The sequence below is a fragment of the Aedes albopictus genome, chromosome 3 (assembly GCF_035046485.1).
Source record: "Aedes albopictus strain Foshan chromosome 3, AalbF5, whole genome shotgun sequence".
In the NCBI taxonomy this organism is placed as follows: Eukaryota; Metazoa; Arthropoda; class Insecta; order Diptera; family Culicidae; genus Aedes; species Aedes albopictus.
This window is the reverse complement of record NC_085138.1, coordinates 259,250,988-259,271,359: the sequence shown is the minus strand read 5'-3', so window position 1 is coordinate 259,271,359 and position 20,372 is coordinate 259,250,988. Positions and strand designations below refer to the sequence as shown.

Below are 20,372 nucleotides of genomic sequence, written 5' to 3'. Positions count from 1 at the left end.
CAAGCGGTATTTATACCCTTCTTATGGGTGTAAGAAGGGTAAAAAAGGTAATATTGAACATCGAAAACCCCTCCCAGAGCAAATTTCTGGCTACGGCACTGTAAAAATTGTGTTTCTTATTTCGCTAGTCGTCTTCTACGTATCTGTGATCATCTCAGTCCGAAGTAATATTATATCCACCGTAACCCTTTATATTGTCAACCGTCATGTAAGAAACATGTAACAAAATTCCAGCTTTTTTGGTCAATGATATTGTTGCGAACATTAGACGCGACACAAACATTTTTGCTCGGGCACTGCCGACGCCCGTCGTCGGCCCAACCGTCGCGACCACGCGAACGGGTTTCCTTGGCAACTAACGAACCGCATCGCAGCAAGCGAGGTTAAAATTTGAATTTGCAGTAGAGTAGAGTAAAATTTTCCTCGTGCGAACAGGACGCACATGGTCGTCTGTTAAAAAACTGAAAATTAAATTGTAAATTACTTTTGTATAAAATAAGTTTAAATAAATTAGTTTTCAATTCCAAATAAAGTGTGTAAGTGATCAATTGGCGAGAAACGAACCCCCTGTACAGTAGTTTTGGTGATGTGACTGTGGGGCAAGTGAGTTGGAACCTAAGCCGAAGCCGAACCTGGTGCTCCCCCCCCCCCCCCCAACACGCTGCCCAGAAGCCAAACGTCCGTCTACAGGTGAGCGATTTTGTCGGTCGATTCCGATCCAGCCACGCTGTAACATTTGGTCCTTCTGTCCGTCTACAGGTGAGCGATTTTGTCGGTCGATTCCGATCCAGCCACGCTGTAACATTTGGTCCTTCTGTCCGTCTACAGGTGAGCCCTTGACGATTGAGTTCGAGCGAACCTTCGGAACAGATATAATGCCGTCTAAGATATAAAAACAAAAAAGTTCAGTCAGCTGATTTTTGTGTCAAAAACAATGATAATGATTATGTATTTGTCAACTTTTATATATTCATCCCTACAAAACCTATAAAAATAAGAAATATAAATATAAACTCTTAAAATCAACAGGTTTATCTTTACCTAAACAGTCCATAATTTTCTAATTGTAATGAATTTAATTGTAAACATAACCTAATCTGTAGGGCTATAAGTCAACTTATCCTAGCGTCCCCTATCCTGTGTACTATCGATTCAAGTGATGAATGATGAGTGTAACGCAGAGACCTCCCCTACCCACTCTTGCGTTACGTTAAAATTAACAATTATTGTTAAATTTGAGAAAATTCAAAGAATCCAAAGATTAGGTCTATGCAAGCGGAATTATAACTTGTTTTTGACTTGTGATAAATGCACAACGGATACTCCTTTGGTTCCCATTAGCACTTACGGCCGATTCCTTCACTTGCACTCAACTCGTAAACCAGATATATCTAGCTCAAAGTCCAAGCGGTGGCGAATAACTGGCGCTAAACTGCTAATGGGTTAAGCCCTCCCATCGCGTCAAGATCCAGGGTTGTTACAACAGCGCGGATTTCGCGAATTCCGCGGATTTCGCGATTTTCGCGGATTTGCCTCTAGAATTCGGCCCTCGCGCGGATTTGGCGCGGAATTGATTTTGCTGTACCATCATGCAAATTTTATTGAGTGTACATGATTTTATTTGCATCGTAGTATTGTTGTGTGAGATTATCTTCTTTTTATCTACCAACCAGCGATTCATGAATCCCGTCGAATTACTATGTTCTGTAAATCTTGCATGTAATAATACTAAGAGTTAAGCCATTTTTGAATCGTAGAGCCTTTAAATATTTGGATAATGTTTCGGTAATAAATCAATACGAAATTGATCTAGAAAATTTGAAACAAAACAAGCTTAGTTACATCAATGTAGTTTATTTCGTAGCAATAAACTTCATTTTGCATAATTAGTTTTGCAATGTACTTAAGAAAAACATGCTAGTACTTCCTCACCTTTGTAAATGATCATAACATATAATATCTATAATTTAGCGTATAATATAATAACTGACATAGCAAACAATACTTGTTGGATTTCCATCACAAAATCCAGGAAATCATCAAGGGTTTTCTTCAGGGTGCATCCCCGGAATTCGTCTAAGAATCTCTTTTGATATTATTCTTAAGATCTTTGTGAATGAACTTTCATCTGCTGTTCTTCTCTTTTTTCTGTGCTAATGCAAGTGTCTGATTTTTGTTTTATAAAAAAAATCCTGTAGAAATATCGACAGAAAGTACTAAAGAAAATGCTCGAAAGTTTTTGACAAAACTATAAAAGTTCTTAGTTGAATTGTCAAGTAAAGCACTGCTGAAATACTGGAATCCCTTATAAAATTGGTTGAAACTCCACACAATATTTCTTTGGTGAAATTCTGCAACTATTTCCCCAAGATTTCCAATACGGTTATGATTATGCGTGTTTGTAGTTAGTATTTAGTCCCCAGCTCCACGCTGACGCAAGTCGTACACGCTGACGAAATAAAAAAAATCAATCATCAATAAATTGCTCCTAAGAATTTCAAATATTTCTTAGCAATCCATGTCTGGAGTAATTCATCCATCAGAAGCCACTAGAAAAGTTTCCGTAAGAATAGATTTTAGTTGGAATTTTCAGAGTGATCTACCACATAGGTCTAGAAGCATTACTAGTAAAAATTCTTACAAATCCTTAGAATCCTAGGAAAATCTGTCGAGACACCATGAAGTAAATCTATAAAAATGCATATCGATCCATGTGAAAACTTTGGGAAAAAACCCTTGAGGAATCTCCAAAGGATTTAATGGATAAATAACTGGGGAAATGCTAGAAAAAAATCCTAAAGGAATTTTAAACCAGCAAGGAAATCTTTAAAAAACATTGCAACATTGTCTTTCAAGAATTTCCCCAGAGTTTCCTCCAATGATTGCTGTAGGGATTTTTTAGTAGTATAACTGCGGAGGAATTAGAAATTTCAATTTTTTACAGGCATTCCTCTTGGCATTTCTTCAGTTTTTCCTTAAGGCGCTGTCCATAAAGTACGTAAACTCCTTTTTGGCCATTCCAAAACCACCTCCCATCCATCCTCACAGACTTTGTCCATACAAAATTTTCGAAATAAGTATGAAGCGTAGACTATGCCCAGACTATTCCCTACCCCCTAATAGTTCACATAGTTCATGAACGAGTCCTAAAGTATTCTCCATGGATAATACTTATCTAAAGTTTCTTTCTAGAATGTCTCACTGGGATCCTCCAGATATTATTAAAAAATATTCTCAAAGTTAATTTCTAAGCATTACCCTACTCAAATTCATACTCATTATTTTGAGAATTCTTTGAAAAAGTTTGTATCAGGTACTGTATTTAAAAACTTAATGAATTCTCCCGTTTCATTCAGGTCTTTCCAAGGGTTTTAGGGATACCTCCATAAATTTTCTTTACTAGAAATTTCTTCACGTATCTTTTGGTTGGATGACGGGTTCTGACGGATTTCTCCAAGAACGCTCTGTAGATTGGTACAGCGATTTCGTTAAAAAAAATTGAAGGAATATTGCTGAAAAAATATATGAAATAAAGTTCTGGCAAAACGTCTCTAAATTGTAGAAAGCTTAGAATATTTAAGATAGACTGCGTTAATTTACGAAATAAAAGTTCAGTTCCCACACAGCACTCAAATAGTCCATTCCAGTTGAAAGTGCCTTTTCTTCATACACTATTGTAAACTGTTCAAGTTTAAGGTTGAATTTATACTAAATGTAGAAAAATTAAACTTTACGGAACTCGCGGATTTGGCGCGAATTCATTTTCACAGTCGCGCGGATTTGGCGCGGATTCAAATTTTGCTCGCGCGGATTTGGCGCGGATTTTTTTTTCCACGCTTCTCGTAACAACCCTGATAGATCGAATATCCAGGGGGAAGGAACTCAGGGCATGATTCCATACCAAAAATGATCATCAGCTTTTACCGAGTTCAAAAATGCTGTAAACTAGTGTTATTAGAAATAGAGGAAAGATAGGAAATTTAACACGACGTCCCGTATCACCTTAAGTGAACGGAATTAGGTACGGTCACGGTACACAAATGCAACTTTACTTTATCAGTTTACATCGCAATCAAAAGCCAATTATCTTGTTTGATTATACGATCGACCCGCTTTGTCTAAAAGCACTACTGTACTGCTCTCTGGTTCGTTCTCTGCTAGAGTTTGGTTTGATCGTCTGGTGCCCGTACTACAGGATTTGGATATCGCGATTAGAGTCGATCCAAAAGAAATTTGTCTGGTACATTGTATCCGTAGAAATATGTTCTGAAAACACAAGGTTAGTCAAAAGCTTGAACTTTTTGGCACTATTTTTGGTTAGATACCTACTCCAGTTGCCAGTTCTTATGATTTTTTATTCAACCATAGAGCTTGCTGACGTTTATTCACCTTTCTCTTTCAAACATGCAGGCGAAATAGAATTTGTTGTCATCAGGAAAGGTTTCCCGATGAAAACAAATCCTATCCCGCCTGCATGCATGAAAGAGAGAGGTGAATAAACGTCAGCAAGCTCTATTTCTAGCTTTTATCTGAGCAATTGTTGATAAGTAAATCAATTTAGTCATCGATAAACTTCTTAGAAACCTAGTAAGACCATCGACCATTCGTACAGGAAACACGTTTTGCAAACGCAACGCAACAAACACCATAGATATCACAAATGCATTCCCCAGTCTGGTGAATTTACTTTATTGTGAATTGTTTGGCCTGTCTGGAACAAGTAGCAAACGATGCAATATAGTGACCCTACTATAAAGCAACGAAAACAACATGCCTATCTATAGATATTACTACACACCTAAAAACATTCAATTGCACAATGTTGTTCGGCGATCGCGTACGATAGGGGCGGGGGCCTGAACACCTCTGCCCCAATAACTATCAACCATGTATCCAACCCACCTCAGCTCATCTGCCAATTACCCCAATCGAAAATCGACCTTTCCACTTACCCCTCTCCGAAAAACAGAGCGCACTATCAGCGTGATGTTTTCACTTGGTCCGTGCGGAATTTCCAACAATCCAAATGCTTGCGTATGCGATCGATCGATCGATCAGCGAAACTGCGTGACGATCGAAGCAGAAAATTTACATTCTTTTCTCCGTTTTCCACGACCTTTATCCTTGATTCACAGCCACAATCCACTTGAAAGTAACAACGATTCGATCGCGATTTTGTGCTTCGTTTGATGTCTGGTGGGTCAACGATTAATTCCGACACCGAACGATAGGATGGACTTTTTTTTTGGGAGTTCTAGGACCGATTTCGCCACGGAATTTTTCGATTTCGGAAAGGAATCTACGATCAACAACAACCGAGCAGCTCACTTTCTGGCACAGAATTTCGCGAAGTTTTTCTTTTGCTGTCTTTGACAGCTGGATGTGCCGTCATCATCAAAAACAGTCATCGTTGAAGGATGATATGCAGCTGAGGGAACGTCCATAAATTACGTCACGCAAAAATCGACCATTTTCAACCCCCCCTCCCCCCTATGTCACACTTTTTGTATGGGACCTCTGAAATTTTTGTATGGGTCGTCACACTTTGCTGAACCCCCCCTCCCCCCTCAAAGCGTGACGTAATTTATGGACGTTCCCCTGATGCGATTGATCAACATGTGAAATATTTCAAATATTTACCGTTAGGTGCCCTAATTTCGTGCGGGTCCCAATTTCGCTGGCAAAATATTTTTTTTCTTTGACTTTTATGCCTGGTTTACATTGTTCAACTAAAACGAACATTTCGTGCGGGTCCCAATTTTGCTGACAAATTTATTTTTTTCTTTGACTTTTATGCCTGGTTTACATTGGTTCAACTGAAACGAACATTTTTCACTTGTGCCTGGTTTAGACAGTGCAAGTGACTTGCAGTCTTCAAGTCAATGGAAAATGCCCAATTGAATGCGAATTGAACGTGTAAACACCACCATTCATCTCACATGAGCAACTCACTTGACTTGAACGAAAGTTGAACATGTTGAACTTTTTCATTCAAGTCAAACGAAATCGTCTCACTTGCCCCGTCTAAACCCGCGATTAATGTGAGCTGAATTCAAGTCATCTGTCAGTGAGATGAATTCAATTGGCTTTTTTAGGGGTACCCGAATTATTTCTGTGGTGTTTCTCTCTTGACAGTTCTATTACTAATGATGTTTCTAAACACACCGCCTACTCAGCGGTCTGCTAAACTACCACATCTCCTTTTCTTCAACGAAAGATGTTTGTTTTGCGACTGATTTTCTCTAGAAGTGGTTACATGTTAAACACCGAGGAAGAAATGCAGCAGCTCCCTTCTCAGACGAACTTCTTATCTCATTTTCTGACGGACTCAACAGATCGCATTTGTTAGCGATTTGACGGCGTTGTAATGTCTCTGACTTCCGCAGCAAATATTCATGCACTATTAGCTAGCTCTTGCTGAGCCCTTCCAACCGTTCCAACTGTAGAACGCCTCGGTAAGGAATTTCTTTTCATCCTCTGAGGGAACTAGCACGTGGCGTTTCATCAAGAAGCGTTTGATGTTATATGGTAGAAACGGACAAGATGAATGGATCTTTCATGGTGATGCTACCAGCATTTGGGTACATGGTACATACTTCCATTTGAACTTGGAATAAGGTCGCGAAGGTCGCGAACTTGTTGGAGAGTAGGCGCTTGATGAACAAGAAGGCCATGATATTTTTGTACTATGACATAAAATAAAATGATTCAGTTTGTTAGTTCCCAACCTTTGAACCGAACAGTTGTTCTAATTCAATTATCCGATCTACGGCAGATCCCAATAGGTTATGGGCCGTTTTTATTAACTAGAAGATTCTGGAAGATTTTTTCAAAAGAAGAAATGGACGGAAGCAAGTTTTTTATTGAGAAGCTACGGAGCGGAGGCTACGAAAGTTGGAGATTCAAGGTCGAGATGCTGCTCATCCGCGAAAATCTATGGAAGCATGTCACGGAGGCCGCCCCAAACCCCCTGACGGAAGCCTGGAAGGATGGAGATGCAAAAGCTCGTGCCACGATTGCTCTACTTGTCGACGACAGCCAGCACCCTCTCATCAGAAACTGCAAGACGTCAGGTGAGACATGGAAAGCTCTGGAAGGCCATCATCAGAAAACCACGATGTGCACTAGGGTTTCCGTGCTGAAAAAGCTCTGCAAGGCGGAGTATCTGGACGATGGAGACATGGAAGGCCACCTCTTCCGGATGGACGAACTCTTCGCAAGCCTAGCCAACGCTGGTCAGGAGCTGGAATCAAGCCTCAAAGTTGCGATGGTGTTGAAGAGCATGCCGGACACCTTCGACACGCTAACGACGGCACTGGAGAGTCGGTCCGACGAAGAACTGACGATGGAGCTTGTGAAGCGGAAGCTGCTCGACGAGGCTCAGAAGCGAGCGGAGAAGTCCCATCCCGGAGAAGCCATTTTGCGAGCGAGCGGTGAAAAACGAAGCGTTATTGCCCGTTGCGAAGATTTATAGATTCCGACGGCAAAAACTGATTGGGCTCATTTTCAGCGTAGGCGCATTATAAATGTTTGTTTACAATGCAAAACTATCACCAAATGTGTACTTGACAACGCAGCGTTAAATCTTCACCAGGACGCGGTCTGTTTTTATATCTGTGGGCTCACGCAAGAAAAATCCACGCAACTAATTTTCCCGCAGGAGTCTAAACAGGTGGAATCTCCGCAATATCTGTCACCGGTGCAACAAACCCGGCCACGTGAAGCGAGAATGTCCCCTAGCGAAGTCCGAGAAGGAAGCCGTCAGTCAACCGAGCGGCGGGAGAAAACCGAAGCCTGCAGCAAAAGGTAAAAGTGCGAAAATCGGCAAAGTGTCATCGTTCGCGTTTATGGCCAACTGCGGTGAAAAACCAACCAAAGCGTGGGTGGTGGATTCTGGTGCGACATCCCACATGTGCGCAGGCCGAACGTTTTTCGATGAGCTGAGGAGTAGTCCAGGGACATCCATCACCCTGGCCGACGGAAACGAGACGCACGTGAAAGGGATCGGTTCCGGAAAACTGCTTTGCTGTGACGACCAAGGCGAAGAACATGAAGTAACCCTGTCGGATGTGTACTACGTTCCGGAACTGGAATCCAACTTGATTTCGGTAAGCAGATTGGTAACGAAGGGCGCGGACGTACATTTCTCGAAGTCCCATGGGTGCGTGATCAGGAGCAGAGGTGAAGTCGCTGCAGTTGCACAGAAGGTCGGTGGTTTGTTCTACCTGAAGATCGCCAAGGAGCAAGGAATGCAAGCGGCGGCAGCGAGTCATCCGAAGGATTGTGTCCACGTGTGGCACCGAAGGCTCGGGCATCGAGATCCTGAAGCGATCCAGCGAGTGGTGAGAGAAGACATGGCTACCGGAGTGGCCATACGTAAATGCAACATCCAACGTCCCTGCGAGTGCTGTGCGGCTGGTAAGTTACCACGGCAACCGTTTCCCAAGAAGGCAGCTCGACAGTCATCGGCGGTCCTGGATCTCATTCATACGGACATTTGCGGTCCAATGAACACGACGTCGCCAGGTGGATCAAGATACTTTCTCACGATGATCGATGACTACAGTCGATACACCGTGGTATATTTCCTCAAGCGGAAGTCAGAGGCCGTTGAGAAAATCGAGGATTACGTCAACATGGTGCGGAATCGTTTTGGAAGGAATCCCGTGATCATTCGCTCTGACCAAGGGGGCGAGTATAAGGCGAAGCGCTTGGGCCAGTTCTACAGGGAGAATGGAATAGTCCCACAATACACTGCAAGCTACACACCGCAGCAGAATGGAGTTGCGGAACGCAAAAACCGGACGATTGTGGAAATGGCACGCTGCATGCTACTCGATGCGAAAATGGATTACCGTTTCTGGGCAGAGGCGGTCAACACAGCGGTACATTTGCAGAACATGCTGCCGTCTCGATCGGTAGAGAAGACTCCTCATGAACTCTGGTTCGGCAAGAAACCAGACTACGGAAATCTCCGGAGGTTCGGATGTGCAGCGTTTGTCCATGTGCCCAAAGTCAAGCGGACGAAGCTGGAACCGAAAGCAATTAAGCTATCGTTTGTCGGTTACTCGGATCACCACAAAGCCTTCCGTTTCATCGATCAAGCTACAAACGACATCGTGATCAGCCGAGATGCACTTTTCGTCGAAGAAGAAGAAGCAGCAGCTACAAAGCGAGGTCAACCAGCTCCGACATCCGTGGAGTACGAGTCGGTGATACCGCAGGAGACACTCGATGAAGCCGAAGAACTTGAAGATGAAAGCGATGATGAAGGCACATTTGAGGATGAGGCTACGCCAGCGGATTCCGATTCAAGCATGTATGATTCAACCTGTGAAGTAGAAAAAGAAGAGATGAATGACGATGAAGCAGTTACGCCCCGGAGATCAAGTCGGAGCACAAAAGGCATACCGCCCCAGCGATACCGTGAAACGACGGGGATGGTACGAAAAGCGATTCCGGAGCCGAGAACCTACAAAGAAGCCATCGAGAGCCCTGAAGCGGAACAATGGATAGCAGCAATGGACGAAGAAATGAAGTCGCACGCCGAGAACCGTACCTGGACATTGACAACTTTGCCCGCCAATCGCAAAGTCGTGGGTTCCAAATGGATTTTCAAGCGAAAACTGGACGAAGACGGAAACATCGTACGCTACAAAGCCCGACTGGTAGCACAAGGTTTCTCGCAGATGTACGGGACGGATTTCGATGAAGTGTTCGCGCCAGTGGTTCGACAAGTCACCTTCAGGACGCTGCTTACAGTTGCTGGTCAGCGCAACATGCTGGTCAAACACGCCGATGTCAAAACTGCCTACCTACATGGAGAAATGGAGGAGACGGTTTACATGAAGCAGCCAACCGGCTACGAAGCACAAGATGGCGATGCTGTGTGCTTGATCAAGAAAGGCCTGTACGGACTCAGGCAAGCCGGATGTATTTGGAACAAGAAGATCGACGGTGTACTGAAGCAGATGGGTTTCCGGCAGTCCGCCCACGACCCGTGTCTGTATGTTCGGAGCGGCAGTGAAGGCAACACGTACCTCGTGATTTACGTGGACGACATCGTAATTGCGTGCCACAATGAGGAGGAGTACGCGGGCCTCATGCGGGACCTGAACAGGCATTTCACCGTAACATCTTTGGGCAACATCAAGCATTTTCTCGGTATTCAAGTGGAGCGTGTTGGTAAGTCTTTCACACTTAACCAGAAAACTTACATCCAGAAGCTGTTGCTGAGATTCGCAATGGATGAAGCGAAGCCTTCGAAGTACCCCCTGGATCCCGGCCACCTAAAACAGAAGGAGGAGAAAGAAATGCTACCCAACAACCACCAATACGCCAGTTTAATAGGTCTGTTATACGTGGCCGTCAATACTCGACCGGACATCGCTGCATCCGTATCAATACTTGGACGCTCGGTAAGTGCACCATCCCAAGCCGACTGGACGGAAGCTAAGCGTGTCCTGCGCTACCTCAAGTCAACCATGGACCACAAACTTACGCTGAAGGCCGAGGAACCTGGTTTAGAAGTTTACGTGGACGCAGACTGGGCCAGCGATGCAGTCAGTCGCAAATCAAATTCCGGATACGTGTTCCTGTTCGGTGGAGGTCCGATATTCTGGGGATCGCGCAAGCAAACCTGCGTTGCGCTTAGCAGTACCGAAGCAGAATTTGTGGCACTTGCCGAGTGCTGCCAGGAACTCACGTGGATCGTCCGGATGCTTCAAGATTTCTCCGTTGATGTCCCGACCCCTGTTCTGGTACACGAAGACAACCAATCGTGCATCAAGCAACTGAAGTCAACGAAGATCAACAACCGCTCAAAGCATGTGGATACAAAATACCATTTTGTCCGCAAGCTATACGAAGACAACCTTATTGATGTTCGCTACTGTCCCACCGATCAAATGGTAGCGGATATGCTCACCAAGCCGCTGGCACCACAAAAGCTGGCAAGATTCCGAGAAGCAGTAGGTGTTCACCAATCGAGGAGGAGTGTTGGAGAGTAGGCGCTTGATGAACAAGAAGGCCATGATATTTTTGTACTATGACATAAAATAAAATGATTCAGTTAGTTAGTTCCCAACCTTTGAACCGAACAGTTGTTCTAATTCAATTATCCGATCTACGGCAGATCCCAATAGAACTGGATGACCGTTCGCCACGCTTGGTTTTGCCGCTGCGCTTTTTGCATTTGCTGTTGTTTTTGTCATTACCGTCGTTACTTTACTGCTTCTACTACCGCCTCTACCACTACCGGAGGACGTAGCCAACTCGTCGACCCCGTTTGGTAGAAGTCACGAAATTAACACCACCCGAGTCCGTTAACACCACACTCATCGTCGGCGCCTGCAGTTGGCGCCGTGGTTACAGATTCTCTCGATCGGAATTCTCCCAAAGTGTTAGTTCAATCGGGTTCCGCATTGACTTCTACTGTTCCATCCATTTCGGCTTCTACGGCAGTCTCTCGCTGGACCCAACGGATCGAATCCGTCGCTTCAGCAGCTCCCTTCGAGAGGTGAGCTTTTTTTTTCAACCACCGGACCCGACAATTCGAAACTGTCGCTTCGGTTGCTTCCTTCTCAGGTAAGCAATCTTTCGCTCCCTTCGAAAGGCGAGCATCTATTTAACAACTTCCGCCGGATCTGACAGATCGTATCTGTCGCTACGGCAGCCCCCTTTTGAGGCGAGCTTTTCCTTTTTGCTAGCACCGGCCAGATTTTTACCCGTCGGTGGAGCATCTTATTCCTCTTTTGTCTGACCCGTCTCTTTTCTGACAGCCTGACCCGGTGGATCGCATCCACCGCTAAGGCAAGTTCCCTTCGTGAGGTGAACTTTTAACTTTGGACAGCCTGACCCGGTGGATCGTATCCACCGCTAAGGCAAGTTCCCTTCGTGAGGTGAACTTTTAACTTACGACAGCCTGACCCGGTGGATCGTATCCACCGCTAAGGCAAGTTCCCTTCATGAGGCGAACTTTTTACAACTACCGGACCCGACAGTTCGAAACTGCCGCTACGGTTGCTTCCCTCTTAGGTAAGCATTCTTTCGCCGGACCCGACAGACGGTATCTGTCGCTACGGCAGCTCCCTTTTGAGGTGAGCTTTTTCTTTTCGCCTGCACCGGTCAGATTTCCATCCACCGGTGAGGCATCTTTTCCCTCTTTTGTCTGACCCGGTCAGATACTATCCGCCGGGATCAGGCAGTATATATTTACCACTTTACCACCGACGAACCGACGTGACAGTGGCGATCCAAAACTGTCCCCCCCTAATTTAACGGTCGACCAGCGAAGCGAGCGATCGCTTCTGTCAAATCAGCACAGACGCGAACCGTTTCCTATATGAATACATGGGGGTTTAGTGTCGAGCTATCAAATCATCGCGAGTCGCTATAGAGGTGGCGATAGTGTTCGGCTATTTTTCATCATGGCGTCGCGGACAACAAATTTGAATTTATTTGTTCTAGCTGTCACGTCGGTTCGTCGGTGACTTTACCACGCTAGTTCATATTCCGGGTCAGATTCCAGTCAGCTTCGATTTTTCACGCAGGGTTCTTGTTTCTCGTCGCCAATGTGGTGTTTCTCTCTTGACAGTTCTATTACTAATGATGTTTCTAAACACACCGCCTACTCAGCGGTCTGCTAAACTACCACAATTTCACAATCCAATTCTCCGCCCAAAAATTAGTCAAAATCTAAAATTTCATTATTTTTGGCGATCGGGAACTATTTTTAAAACGCATTTTAAGTTTGTATGGGGAAATTTTTTTGTTCGGGCCGAACTGTCATTTTATCGATTGAACTGTCATTCTATCCACGAAAATTAAAACTGTTTTGTTAATTTAGCCATCAAAACAAAGGTATTGGAGTCCAATAAAATCACGTTACCGTCTACCCCCGTTGGTTTGACCTCATCTAATTTGAACACTTTTTAATTTGACCCCCTCTAATCTGCACATCGTTCAAACTAAAAATGGTTCAAACGTTATTCTGCTCATGGAACGGGGTGGAACGGAACGCAGAATCAAAACAAAACAGCAAAAACGGTAACCATCACTGTGTTCTTCGATGGCTACAGGGTTACTAGAAGTTCAAATTAAAAAACGAACCCCGTTGGTTTGCATGAGGTGTCGTTCAAACCAACGGGGGTAGACGGTATACTTAGAAAAATGAGCTCTTTCGATTAGACTATGTATAGAAAGTAGCAATATTTTATTCACTAAACAACCCAATTCAGTTTGCTTAGGTTCCGCACGAGTTGAACAATGTAAACAATTGCTTCAACTGAAATGCATTCTAGAGCATTCAAGTTAACAAGTCATTTGCTCAGTCTAAACACATCATTCCATTGGATTGAACATCTTTGAGAAGTTAGCAAGTGAAATGCTCGTTTCAGTTGAACAATGTAAACCAGGCATTGCTAACTTCTCAAAGATGTTCAATCCAATGGAATGATGTATTTAGACTGAGCAAATGACTTGAGTGTTCACTTGAATGCTCTTGAATGCATCTGAGTGAGTTGAAGCAAGTGTTTACATTGTTCAAGTCGGGCGGAGCGCAATCGTGAATCGTGGGTTTAGATGGGGCAAATGAGACGATTTCGTTTGACTTGAATGAAAAAGTTCAACATGTTCAACTTTCATTCAAGTCAAGTAAATTACTCAAGTGAGATTAATGGTGGTGTTTACACGTTCAATTCGCATTCAATTGGGCATTTTGCATTGACTTGAAGACTGCAAGTCACTTGCATTGTCTAAACCAGGCATTACTGCGAGCTCAGTTTTGGTGCTGCCCTGCTCACTCTCACAAGAATTTTGAACACAGTGCTTGCAATAAGAGTCAAAATCTCACAGCATGCAGAGGCTAATGAGCCATTTTAGGAAACGACAACATTGTTGATGATTATATTGTTCGTACAGTTGAAAATCGGAATTTTTGACATGCAAAAAATTTTAATTTGCTGTCCCGGATGCTATGATGAAAAATAGCCGAACACTACCGCCACCTTTATAACGGTTCGCGTTGATTTGACAGCTTGACCTAAACTCCCGTGTGTTCATAAAAGGAAAGGTTCGTGTCTGCGTTCGTTATTCGAGTTCGAATAAAGTATTATTCGTGCAGTTGAAAATCGTTATTTTTGGCACGCGAAAATCGATTTTTCTCCTAAACCATGTGTCGAACGCATGTCGGGCACAGTGCGCTTGATAGACGGTCAGGTCCGCTGTCAACCCAACGCATTTTGCCCGACGTACGCCCGACGCACGGTTTAAAGGGAAAATCGATTTTCGCATGCCAAAAATTCTCGAAACCTGCACGAACAATACAATTTTGATTCGAATACTGTGCTTGATCGTATATGGAAGTGAGAGTTCGTCTTTAATTTTAGGATCCTATGGCCCACTGCACGAATTTCTGCTGGCCTGCTTACTCTCACGAAAATTTGACGTTTGAGCGGTGCCGACACCGCTCAAACGTCAAATTTCGTGTGAGAGTAAGCAGGCCAGTCTAAATTCGTGCAGTAATCCATAGCAACCCTAACCAGCATTCTCTCTCGAAGTTTCGCGCGAAGCAGACGTTGCTGGAAAATATTCCCAAGTGTTAAGATTTTCGGGGCGTTTTAAATTCAAATTTTGTTTGACCTCACTTTTGATTTCGGTCTAAAGTGGTGGTGGATTGTTTTTACATCAGTGAAGTGTAATTATTTGACTCCATAGAATTTGCTTGGTGATCAGTGGCTGGTGGTAGGTATTTGTTTTGTTCCACGAGCGATCGGATGATCCTCGTTGGATGAGAGGTAGTGATGACGAGAATGGGGGCTTTTCTAGTCCCCAAGAAGACAATGACTCTTTGACAGGATATGAATCAGTTAATGAGGGAACCTTGAGACGAAAAATGGACGACACAACAGCTAACGAGAATGTATCGAACAAAAAACCCAAAATGGACAACGACAGGAACAAAACCGACAAAAAGAAGGACAAACCCAAAGACAAAAACAAAAACAAAGATGCCAACGGTGGTCTCTTCGGGGATGGTTGGCAGAAAAACCGAGTTTTTAAAACATTCATAATGGAACCGAAAGAAGATGCAACTAAACAAATTCACATAATGGAAATAGCTAAACTTCTGACTAACATCAAGATAACATACCAAGAACTAGTACAGGCTGGACGAAACAGATTCAAAATTACTTTTGCTAACCCCAGACATGCAGAACAGTTAATTAACTCAAAAGTACTCACAGACGACTACAAATACAGAATCTTTGTGCCAACCATGTACCAAGAGACCATCGGAGTGATCAGGAATGTGCCACCCTCGATCTCGGAATCAGAACTACTGGCAAACATTGTAACTGAAAGGTTGAAAATCAAGAAAGTAGAAAGAATCATGAAACTCCAGAAAAAAGACCTAGTTCCGACATACTCAGTTAAAATTTTTGTTGAGGGGGAAAAACTTCCCCGGGAGGTTAAAATTTATGGACTGGACTATGAGGTTGATTGCTACATCTTTCCAATGAAATGTTGTGTCAGATGTGTTCGTTATGGACATTTCACTAAGGCATGCAAGGCTGCCAAAGTGCGATGCTACAACTGTTCAAATGAGGGCCACGAAGGACAAGACTGCAAGTCATTGAACATGATTTGCATACACTGCAAAAATGAGCATAAGGCTTTTGACCCAGATTGCAAGGAACGACTACGACAGGACAATATCAGAAAGGCCATGGCCTACAACAAACTCTCTTTCATGGAAGCAGCAAAATTATACCCAGTCCGTTCAGAAGTGCAGCTAAGGCTCCAAGACACTAATGAATTCCCAGAACTAAGTCCAACAGAAAACCAAACTGAAAACAATATCAATACTGAAACTGTAAACAACACCTACACAAACAACAAAACTTCAACAGACATTCACAAAACACAACAACAGGTAATCATTCCGAATAAATCGTTGAACAACACTCAGACAACTCATCGACAAGATTCAAACGAATACATTACTAAAGCAGAACTCGAAAAAATTGTAAACACGTTGAAAGTCGAAATAATCAAACAACTCAATATAACGAAAATCATAAACAAGATAAAACAAATTCAAGAAACAATTGTCAAAAACATCACAAAAGCTAATGAAGAAAACAGTAAGCTAGATAACCGACAGATTCTGATTAACATAAGCAACCAACTAAATGAACTGGTTAATCCGGAAATTTTGCAACAGTCCAAACCACCTGATATAGTTACCTAAAATGGCGACATTCAGAAATTTAAACATTCTACAAAATAATATCAATAGCATTCGTCCTGCAGCTAACCGGTCACTACTCATCCATTTTTTACAATCGCACAAGATAGATATTGCTTTTTTATCCGAAATATGGTTAAAACCAACAGAAGATTTAAATTTTCCAGGTTATAACTTTCCGAAACAAACCCGTGACAAAGGTTACGGGGGAGTTGGGCTTTTAATCAAAAAAGAAATAAATTTTAAAATTTTGAAACTTCCAGATATTCAACCAATAGAAGCAATAGCAATAAAAACTCTAAATACTTCAATTCCATATTTACTGATATCCATATATATCCCTCCAAATCCAATTAACAATAATCAAATCAAACACCCTATAGAATTACTTCTTAACTTTATTGACACACAGAATATTAGTACAGTTTTGGCTGGTGATTTTAATGCGCATCATCCGATATGGAATAATGCTAATAAAATTTGTTCGAGAGGAGAACTTTTAGCTGATCTAATTGAGAACCGAAATCTTATAGCTATCAATGACGGTTCACCTACGATGATACGTCCTCCTAATACAACTCCTTCAGCTATTGATATTACTTTTGTTTCTTCTGATGTTGCTCCGAACACTAATTGGGAAGTTTTGGACGAAGAAATTTGCGGCGACCATAAGATAATAATTTTCCAAATAATAAATGCAGCAAAACAATATAATTATCAAACAGTATTGGTAAATAATAAGAAAGTAATAGAAAACCTGAACGCAATAAATCCAAATGATATAAACACACCTAAAGACTTAATAACCGTTTTCGAACATAATATTACAAAAGCTAAATATAAACCAAATAAGAAGTTTCACCCAAAAAAATGGTGGACTCCAGAAATTCAAAAACTATTGGAAGATAAAAACAAAAAACTCGCAGAATATTGCAATAACTTGACTTTAGAACATTTTCTAGCATTCAAAAAAGCCAGAACTATTTTAAAATCCAAAATCAGAAAAGAGAAAAGAAAAAGTTTTAATCAACTAACAGATCTTTTAACTCCAGATTTGAACTCAAAACAACTGTGGACAACTGTTAAGTTAATAAGTGGCGGTTTTTCAAAGAAAAATAATTTAATATTATTAAATGATTCTAATTTGTCATCTCAATTTATGGATACTAATTTTCCAAACATAACTAATCAAATTAATTATAACATGCGATCTACTGTAAATAAATTAACTATAAATTTCAATGATTTTTTAAATTTTATTCGTTCAAAGAAAAATACTTCTGCTCCAGGACCCGATAATGTTTCATATTTAATTCTTAAACAACTAAATATTGAACTAATTCAGCAAATAAGTCTAATTTGCAATAATGTTTTAGGCTCGGAAATAATTCCTCCAGAATGGTTAACTATCAAATGTGTTCCTATTCTTAAACCTGGTAAGCCAGAAAATCTTCCGGATTCATACAGACCAATCTGCTTAATATCAACTTTTCTAAAAATCATAAATAATAAAGTAAAAAAAGAATTAGTTAAACATACAAAACTAAACAATATTCTTCCGAATTACTCTTTTGGTTTTAGAGAAAAAACCTCATCTGTAAATTGTGTAAATACTTTAATAACTACTATTAATAATTCAAAAAATAATAAAAAAATAGTTTTGGTTACCTTTTTAGACTTAAGTAAAGCTTTTGATAATGTAAATATAACAAAACTTTTAAACATTCTTACTGCATATAATTATCCTCCTGAATTAGTTAACTGGCTTTTTCTGTATCTAAAACAAAGAAACATTATATTAACCCTCAATGATGGTAGTACAATTCAAAGACAAACAAATAAAGGACTTCCTCAAGGCTGCCCTTTGTCCCCAATACTGTTTAACATATATACTTCTAAAATCCATGAAACTGAAATTGAAGGTTTTCTCATTCAATTTGCTGACGACTTTGCTTTAGTCACGGAGAGCGAAAATTTTGCAACAGCTAGTAACAAAATGAACACTTCATTAAACTTAATATACACTGAATTTGAATCTTTAGGAATGCAAGTGAATCCCAACAAATCTGCCACAATCTGTTTTGCGAATAATGCTCCAGACAATTTAAATATTCATATTAATAATAACCCCATAGAAATTAAAACAGTTCATAAATACTTAGGGATTTGGATTGATCAAAAACTTAACTTTAAAACTCACATAACAGAAACAGTAAACAAAGCTAAAAAGAAAATCAATATACTAAAAATGCTCAGTCGAAAAAAAGGTGGTTGTCATCCAAATACACTTCAAAAAATAAACAATTCAATAATAAGATCTCTTTTTGATTACGGTATTTCAATATATTCATCAGCATGTAAAACTGATTTCAATAGAATAGAAAAAGTGCAAAATTTATCAATCAGAACAAGCCTAAGATATTTACAATCCACTCCGATCCATGTTATTTATGCTGAATCAGGTGAATTGCCATTAAAATATAGAGCCCAATATCTAACATTTAAAGAAATTCTTAAAACCATATACTATAATATTAGTCCAGTATCAACCAAACTCTCCGAATTAATCAATTCAGATTACTTGCCCAAATTTGCATCCTATCTTGAGAAAATAGCTTCTATCAATAATTTCCATTTATTACAGTGCAGAACTCTAAATGTTGAATCAATAGAACTGAATCAATTAAATAAACTAGTTATCATACCCATAATCCCGAATTTAAACAAAAACAAAACGCCACTTGCAATACAAAAAATGTTAGTTCAAAATCTTATTCGCGAAGACTACTCCACACATTACCAACTTTTTACAGACGGCTCAAAAACTAAACAAGGGGTGGGATATGGTTTCTATGACGTAGAACAGAAGACATCCTATAGTTACAAACTTAATTCGACATTTTCAATTATGAACGCAGAAATAGTAGCCATCATTGAAGCAATAGAATATGCAATAACAATCAACAGAACAAAAATAGTTATTCTAACGGACTCCCAAAGCAGTTGCATTAAATTACTAAACAATAGTACAGACAATTATCTTATTCAAAAATTATTTACATTAATTTACTATAACAACTTTGAAGAAATAGCCATACAATGGATTCCAGGACACATCAATTTAAATGGTAATGACAGAGCAGACACAGCTGCAAAACTGGGTATTACAAAACATAATCAGGAAAACTATGCACTAACTTTAGGGGACTGTTTACTAAATTTTAAATTGGAACTTATTAATGAATGGAATCAGGAATATACAGAACTTTCAACCGAAAAAGGAATACTACATTTTAAAATTATGGAAGAAATAGAACTCAAACCTTGGTTTCACAACATGCATCTTTCCACGACAGAGACACTTATAATTAATAGAATAAGGACATACCATACTGCTACAAAAGACAGACTTGCTAAATGGAATTTGATCCGATCAGATATGTGTACAACTTGCAATACTCAAGAAAACCTTCATCACATCCTGTTTGAATGCATTAGACTCTCGGGGATCAGGAATAAGTTTCCTGTTCTTTACCAAAAAAATGATCTTCAACTACTTCTCAAAAATAAAAAACAAAACGAATACCTTCAAATAGCTCATTTCCTCATCGAAGCAAAAATCAATGTTTGAGTTTTTTAGTTTTAGATGTAAAAATGTAAATATTTTTTTATTATAATCATCACTGGTGCAGGGATGAATTCTAACCACCACTAAGGAAATTAATCAAAAGTTTTGAACTCGCGTAACCGTCATTTTAATTTTTTGTTACTCATAAATATCTTTGACACTTGGCAAATATGGACCAAAAAGGTCTGTGCCATAAAGAGAGAAAAAGAAAAAAAAAAAAAAAACCCTAACCAGATTCAGGTCCGCTTCCACTGAATTTTTTTGTCGTTTGTTTGTTTGCACAGACATTTTCCACCAATCCAGTTCCAACCCAGGTTCGGAAACTAATTCAACATACATTTACCGAATCTGGCGTTCGATATGAGTAGGAATCAGCAAAGTTACGACCTATTTAATCGAACGCCAGAAATAGCTGACGAGAAATATTTCAGGCCAAACATTTCAATAGGTCCTATCTGCATTTGAGAGGCTCTCTTTGTTCACTTTCTCTTTCAA

At 40.7% G+C, this 20,372-nt stretch overlaps 1 protein-coding gene across 2 annotated transcripts in view; it reads right to left on the bottom strand.

Moving 5' to 3' along the window:
• LOC109424482 (FGFR1 oncogene partner 2 homolog) overlaps window positions 1-5,378 on the bottom strand; it is a 434,776-nt gene extending 429,398 nt beyond the window's left edge. Inside the window, exon 1 of one of the 2 annotated variants that reach the window (XM_062860436.1) lies at window positions 4,953-5,378. The gene's annotated coding sequence lies outside the window, so the exon portion shown is untranslated. The remainder of the gene's footprint in view (window positions 1-4,952) is intronic. The other variant, XM_019699630.3, reaches the window with a different exon arrangement.
• Between the last annotated feature and the right edge of the window lie 14,994 nt (window positions 5,379-20,372).